Source organism: Herpailurus yagouaroundi, unplaced genomic scaffold (assembly GCF_014898765.1).
Source record: "Herpailurus yagouaroundi ecotype Mexico unplaced genomic scaffold, PumYag 208, whole genome shotgun sequence".
Lineage (NCBI taxonomy): Eukaryota > Metazoa > Chordata > Mammalia > Carnivora > Felidae > Herpailurus > Herpailurus yagouaroundi.
Genome location: NW_024412439.1, coordinates 248098 through 255619, shown reverse-complemented (window position 1 = coordinate 255619; position 7522 = coordinate 248098). Strand labels below are relative to the sequence as shown.

General features: G+C 53.3%; 1 long non-coding RNA gene across 4 annotated transcripts; it reads left to right on the top strand.

The window, feature by feature from the left end:
• The first annotated feature begins 18 nt into the window (after nucleotides 1–18).
• Nucleotides 19–6890, top strand: LOC121015783 (uncharacterized). 4 transcript variants are annotated; one of them, XR_005783965.1, is made up of 6 exons: nucleotides 21–625; nucleotides 722–2451; nucleotides 2602–2738; nucleotides 3039–3360; nucleotides 3768–4615; nucleotides 6357–6890. It is a non-coding gene; the product is annotated as an uncharacterized LOC121015783 (long non-coding RNA). The 4 variants fall into 4 exon arrangements; XR_005783963.1 differs by having other exon boundaries at nucleotides 19–2451; XR_005783964.1 differs by lacking the exon at nucleotides 2602–2738 and having other exon boundaries at nucleotides 20–2451.
• Nucleotides 6891–7522: the final 632 nt, after the last annotated feature.

Below are 7522 nucleotides of genomic sequence, written 5' to 3'. Positions count from 1 at the left end.
AGAAGGAGGCACTCTGGGAGGAGTTCTATTCAGGACACCTTTTTAGAAATTAAAATTCCCAAAGTTCACAGGCTAGGAGTTACAGGCGCCCACCCGTTAGTACGGCCTTGGGCTTCAAGAGCAAAGCGCGGAAGGAGAGTGGAAAGGAAAGTGCCTACAACTCCCAGAGCGCCACGCGGGAGGCGACCCGGCGCTGCCCGCTGCAGTCGCCGAGCGGCGCCGCGCTTTCTGTGAGGCCCGCCTGTCGCTTGCCGGTCCTACCCGCGCTCGCCGCCCTCGCGCCCGCCCCGCAGCCGGCGCGTCCAGCCGGCGCCTCGGTCTCGCCCTCCGCGAAGGCGGCCCGATCTGCCCTTCACAGCCGCCTCTGTCCACTAAGGTCACCGAGGGGCCCGAGGCGCCACCGGCCCTTCTCGGAGGCCCTCGCTACTCCCGCTCCATTCCCCCAAATGCTCTGGACTCCCGGGATGCTCTGGGGACAGGACAGACGCGGTCCCTGCTGCCACGAAAGTCCCTGCTTGCAGACTGTTGGAATTGAGAATCTCAAAGCAGAGAAGAGGAAGAACTACAACACGCGATCATTGCTATGAAAGAAACATGGTCCCGTGGAGAGAAAAGCCGATTTTAGGTGGGCCAACTTAGGCCCTTTGGTCTCCACCACGCCTCCCACCCGTGTCTTGGTGCGGGGACGTGAGCATAATCGCATATTTCCGTGTCTTTGAAGGTATATGGGGGGCAACACCCCCGCCGCCCCCGACGGGATCCCTGCACAGGACCTGGCATTTCCCTGCCTGGACGCTGCTGTAAAGTCAGGAGAGACTAAATGGAAACCACGGATTCCTAGATGCGGCTCCCGTGAACCTTTGGGCTATTTGGGGGGAACCTTTGCAGTGTTTGAACTTATAGTCCCTCTCCTGCTTTCCACAGACAACGCTGCCAGACACATTAGGGGGCTCCATAAATATTTGAGCACCTCTTAATATGTCAAAATGTCCAGATTCAGAGACAGGAAGAAGCACAGCGCTCCCAGCATCCAACTCTGGCGGAGCTCAGCAAGCCTGGGCAGGGGGTTGGCAGGTGTAGAAGGCACTTTTACCACTGAGGATTCATCAGTATTTCCTTCCAGCTCACATTCTGCGGTAGATTTAAATGCTTGAAATCTTCTCACAGTCCCTCATCACCTATACGATGAAATTCAAGCTCCTTAGCACAATCTGGAAGCCCCTTCGTGGTTTGGAGGTTGTCTAACTGACCAGGTTCAACTGCCTCTCCTTGCTTGGAACTTGCCAGGCTCGCGAATTCAGAACATTTGTAGGTCCCTAGTTGTTTCATGTTTTCCCTAAAAGTCTTTGTCTCCCAGCCAACAATCCTTTGTCCGTCCCCCCCCCGCGCCCCCCCCCCCCAACTATCCTTTAGACTTGAGTCTGGTCCCTCAAACTTTTTTGTCTTCTCGAGGGTTTCTGGGGATTCTAGAACAGCTGGGTTTGAAGCATGGCTCCACATTCTGGATCTGGGGCTGCTTCTAGAACCTGCTTCTCACAGCTTCCTTGTTGGCCAAGCAGCGGTGATATTAGTACCTCTCCTCACACAACTGCTATGGACATGATATAGGATGATACGGGCATGGAACTTATCCAGATAAATGTTAGATAAGGTAACAAGAACAGCTGATGGCTATGGGTGCCAAGCCCTGTTCAAAGTGTTATGTGTTCCAAGTGTCATATGTTAAGTGATTTAACTCTTCTCATCTTCACAACAGCCTTGTGAAAGTGTTATCAGCATTCTCATTGTGCAAATGAGGGAACCGCCCAAGTGACTTGCCAAGGTCACCCTGCCGGGTCAAGAATGGTGCCAGGAATTGAACCCAAGCTGTCCGATTGCAGAGATCACACCATGCTCTGGTGCCTCTCAGGAAAAGCTCTGGAAACGCCACCTTCGTCAACGAGGACAGGTCCCAGGCCAGAGTCTAAAGCACAGAGGAAATGTTAAGTGCTCCAATAGCTGTGGACCTAGCATGATCTTCCCATCTCCCTGGCTCTTGCGCTTAACTTCTAGCAGGCCATCTGCTTCCAGTCTGCTGACTTGAGCTGAGATCCTGCCCTCACCCCCAGAATGTTGCCTCTTGATCACTGATAGTGCACAGACATCTTCGGGAAGGTTCATAGGGAGGCTGGTTCACTCAGCTCGTAGTAACTGAGCACCCAGTTACTGAGGGTACATCCTGAATGGTGGGAATTGAAATTCCTGTGGCCTCCCGCGCAGTGGAGCCTCCTGAAGAGACCCCTGAACTGCTAGCAGACAACCAGCCGGTGGGAAAGGTGGGGCCTCGCTGGTGCTCAAAAATAATGGCACTTCTCCTGCACCCTTTTCACTCATTCATTCTTAGAGCCAACAAGTGTTGAGTGCACATTCAGTGCCAGGTACTCTCAGGCACCAGACACAGCATTTAGTAAGGTAAGCACTGTTCCTGGTCTCATGGGCTTTCCAGTGTGAGTAAATATTTTCAGAGAATTTCTAAGAAGAAATCAAGCAGGGTGATGTAGAGTGGCTTGGGGATTGTGGGTGGCTACAGGAGCCCTCTCTCAAGAGGTAACGTTTGGACAGGACCTGAATGAAGAGAAACAGTGTGCACATGTAGACCTAGCGACAGAATGTTCTGCACAAGAGAAGAGGCGTGAAGGCTCTGGCGTGTGAGCAAGCTTGATGTGTTCCAGAAATGAGATGAGGATACCTGGAGCATGGTGAGGGAGGAGAGGTGCTGGGTTTGCCTTTGGTTAAGTCACTTCCTCTCTCTGAATTTCAGTGTTCTCATCTGTAAAATGGGCGTAATTTTACCTGTGTGTTAGTGTCTAGTTAGGGGGTGGGGAAAGCCACCCTAGGTATTTCAGACAGAAGGAATGTAATACAGGGCATTGTTTACAGAGGTGTTGGGAGGGCAGGAGGAGCCAGGGAACAATGAGGACACCCACAGATTAGTAACTGGAGGGAGCGGCTGTGGCCCCTAAGACCAGAGGAGCAAAAGGAGAAATAATGTTTCCCAGAACCGTGATTCCTGCTCGCTGGAGCAGGAATTGAGAGCCACACCCTCAGGGGTGCTACTGTCACACAGCTGCTGTCACCACCACGGCCTGAGGGGCCACCAGAATCCTGGGCTGGGATGGCTCCTCCCTCCCTCCTGTCTTCTGAAGCCCTGCTGGTGCCTCCTGGAGGCAGGGTCACCTGACCAGGGCATCTGGGAAATGAGGTTTGCAGGCTCCCGGTCCTGGCTGTGAAGAAGAGCCTAAAAAGGCAAGCGCAGGACGGGAACCACCGACGCCATTCCCACACCAGCCACTGCACACCTCTGTACGAGGAGGGAAACAAGTATGTGTTCAACAAATTACTGCACGGATGCTTCATAGCACGTAGTAAGCATGTGGGAAAGGCAAACAGAAACACCTTTAGTATAATATCTTATACTAAACACCTCTATATAAACACCTTTAGTATAATATTTTAACGTGAAGGTCTGAACTTCTGATGTGAGGCATCAAAAATGAGCATTTTTAAAATAGAATTTTAAATCCGAATGGGTGATGTATTCACCCATCGAATTCAAATTGCAAAGCGATATGCGGCGAAAATAAGTTTCTCGTATCCTGTCTTCTCATTGCCTCATCCTTGACTCCTCCTAAAGCTATCGCTGGTCCCTTTCTTCTGTGTCCACGGATCGTCCAGACCGGGGCAAGGGTATGCGTCTATTCAAAACAACTGTTTTCTTTGACCCACAGGGTGCGTGCCACGCACACAGCTCCGGGACTCGCGTTTCTCTCTCCACCGAATCTTGGAGGTCGCTCTCAGCACACACCACTTTGTCTTACCAGAACCATGATTTTCCTAGCCAGCCTCCCGTAGTCTTTTACCGTTTCCGAGAGGGCTGCGGTGCGTACACTTGCACAACTTCCTAGTGCCCGTGCGCATGTCTTCCCGTGGGATCATTTCCAAAAGGGAACTTGCTGGGTCAAAGGCTGTGGGCGCTTGTCACTGTGATAAATACGGCCCGACCGCCCTCCGCTCCCACCAGCGGGGGCTGTTTTCCCGAAGCGTCACCGGCACCCTCTTCACGCCGCCCCCATGGAGGCCCCAGACGTGGAGGGACAGAGATAAGCCCTCCCTGCTGTGCTCTGTCTGGATTCCTGACCCACAGACTGCATGAGCAGGATCAAATGGCTGCTGCTCTATGCCTCCGTGAAGTGGCTGGTTACGCGGCAGTAGGCAGCTGGAACAGCCCCTTCCTAAACTCCTTTTGGCACAGCTCTCCACTTGGTGAGACAAAAGTGGGCCTACCTGTGCTCCCTGCTGCAAAAGCGCAGTCGTTAGCCCAACTGCAGCTGGCCAGTGTCCTTCCAGGATGTTCCTGGGGAGCCTCCGTCATCCCACCCGTCGGCAGGCCACCTCGGATGCAGAAAAGGCCCCGGTGTGTGTGCAGAAACCACACTCTTCGGGAACCCCCAGCACATGCCGTTCACGCCCGTTAAGATAAAACAGTTGCCACAGTTACACACAGCGAGTCTGGGAAAGGCACAGATCGCTCCTAATTTATCTTCTTGGTGGAGACTGATAGCGGCCAGCATGAGCGGTGAGCCTACTTGGCAGTTGTGGTGATCCATGGGAGGTATGTCACTCGCTCATTTGTCACCTAATCCTTGCTGAGCACCTGCTCTGTGCCAGGTTGTGAAAAAGCCCTGGTGACAGAGGAATAGATGGATGAGGCCGCTGCCTTCCATCAGCCCTAGTTCAGGGCTGGGGCAGACGGGGCAAGGATACCGAAGGGTGACGCGAACGGGTGACATTCCAGTGTTGGTTTTTTAAGTTCGTTAATTCATTTAGAGAGAGCGAGCGCACATGTGAGCGGGGGAGGGGGGGAGGGAGAGAGAGAATCCCAAGCAGGCTCTGTGCTGTCACCGCAGAGCCCAGTGTGGGGCTTGATCCCGTGAACCGTGTAATCATGACCTGAGCTGAAACCGAGAGTCAGACGCTGAACCAACTGAGCCACCCAGGTGCCCCTATGGGACCGTTCCCGTGTTGATATGAGGAGGAGATAGGCAAACTGGGCCAAGATGGTTTGGTAATAATAGTGCCTTTTTGCAGTGCCTTGTATGGCCTGCGCCTCCCTCGGGAGCGTGAGGTAGGCGAGACATCCATTCGTGTATTGATTTCGCAGCCGGACTGGGGCTGGGGGATGGCAGGGGAAGGGAGGCGATTCAGGATATATTCCCAGGACATTGAAACATACTGTGTATTCATTCGCTAGGGCTGCCACAACAAAGTACTACAGACCGGTCCTCACGTGACCCCCTGTGCGCACGCGCGCGCGCGCACACGCACGCACGCACGCACGCTCCTCGTGTCTCCTTGTGGGTCCAGATTTTCTCTTCTTCTGAAGTAGCCAGTCAGATCGGGTCAGGGCCACCCATGTGACCTCATTTCACCTCACTTGCCTCTTTAAAGACTATCTCCAAATACAGCCCCATTCTGAGGTCCCGGACTTCAACATAGGAATTTTGGGGTGACACAACTCTGCCCAGAAACACACTGTTGCCTAGTTTGGACTGAGGCCACCGTATGTAGCAAGTCTCTGTGCCCTGCGGTGACCGTTGCCAACATCCAGCCTAAAAGAAGTTGGAGACCCAAAGGGACATTGATTCGGGACAAGGATGTGTGGGGTGACGACACTTGCCCTGGGCCCCGTGGGTTGGGCTGCTGTGGGCTGGTGGGTGGCTGCACGCGAAGCTGTCTAAAGGGCACCCGTGCTCTCGCCAGCACTATTCAGTCACCAAACGATGGAACTACCCACGGATCAATGGATAAACCCAAACGATGGAGTATTATTTGGCCATTAAAAAAGTGGGATGAAAATGTTCTGGAAGCAGGCAGACGTGATGATCGGCATTTGTGCCAGACCCTTAGTCCACCCTCACTAGTGCTCCTTGATGGGTTCACTCTTTGAGCACTGCAATATATTTATTTAAATGGGAAACTCTATGTGACTATCCAAATGTAATGTCTGTATCATAGGCAGGACCTTACAAAAATAAATACAATAAAACAACAACAAAAAAAAAAGGTTATTAGATTCTAGTTAGATATTGTCGCTCCCCTAAAGCTCCCTCAGAAAGGGGGGCACTTGCCCCCTAGGTGAGATGTTGCCATTTAACTCTGGGCTCCGCACGACCCAGGACCACCTTGCTGGCCAGCCAGCCTTTGAGGAAATTACAGCCTCACACTAAGTAAGGAGCACTCCCCAAATCCCAGTGGGGGGGCAGGGGAGGATTTCTCTCTCTCTCTCTCTCTGTCTCTCTCTCTCTCTCTGTATCCAGGCCTGAAAACACAGGCTCCTTGTTCATATGCCTGGAACTGCAAATGGACTGGGCTGCCTGGATTCCTCACAGAGAGGGTCCCAGAGACACTCCGTGAGATGTCCAAGCCCGTGAAGTGGGAGACCTGGGTTTGCGTCCTGACTCCGGCACCTAGAGGGGACTTAACTGTTCGCTCATTCGACAAACATTCCTACGCTCCAAAGACTGTGCGGCAGCGGGGGGCAGGGAGGGGGCTGGCAATGCCCAAGGTGGGTGCAGTCCTGCTCTTTGGGAGCTTTTATTTCAGTGGCAAGAGTCGGTCAACAAGCAAGGACGCAAGGACGCAAACTCCAAGTATGGTGCAGGATCAGAATAAGATGGGGAAATGAGGTGAAGCGTGCCCAGGGAGGCACCATTAGACGGCGAGGTCAGGAAGGGCAGCATCCACCTTTCCTCTTGCCTAGAACATGGCTGTGATGCCTGCAGGTATGGGAGCCATTTTGTGACCAGGAAGCAACAATCAGGAGGGCAAAAGTCGGCATAGAAAGGGGATGTAGACGACGAAAAGACCCTGGGCCTTCAGTAACCTCACAGCACCACCGCACAAGCCCCGGACCTTCCTCCTCCAGACTTTCTAGTACATAAGACAAAGGAAGTGCCCCTGTGAGTTGGGTTTTCCTAACAGCTGAACACATGTCTAATGACAACAGATCTAAATGACAAGATTACATGATGGTAATGTGTGGAGGAAGAAGACTTCAGGTAGGGGGGACAGAAGTATAAAGGCCCCGAGGCAAGGACAGACTCGAAGGATCTGAAGAACTGAAACAAGGTCAGTGCGGCTGAAGTGGGAGGAACCTGAGGGACACGGGGGGAGCAGGGGCTGCTTCGGGTCCCTCGGATGTACCCTTCGCGCGGCAGGAGGGCAGTGGAGTGTTTGGAGCAGGACAGAGACGTGATCTGACTGAGGTCTTAGAAATATCTTTCTGGGGGCGCCTGGGTGGCGCAGTCGGTTGAGCGTCCGACTTCAGCCAGGTCACGATCTCGCGGTCCGGGAGTTCGAGCCCCGCGTCAGGCTCTGGGCTGATGGCTCGGAGCCTGGAGCCTGTTTCCGATTCTGTGTCTCCCTCTCTCTCTGCCTCTCCCCCGTTCATGCTCTGTCTCTCTCTGTCCCAAAAATAAATAAA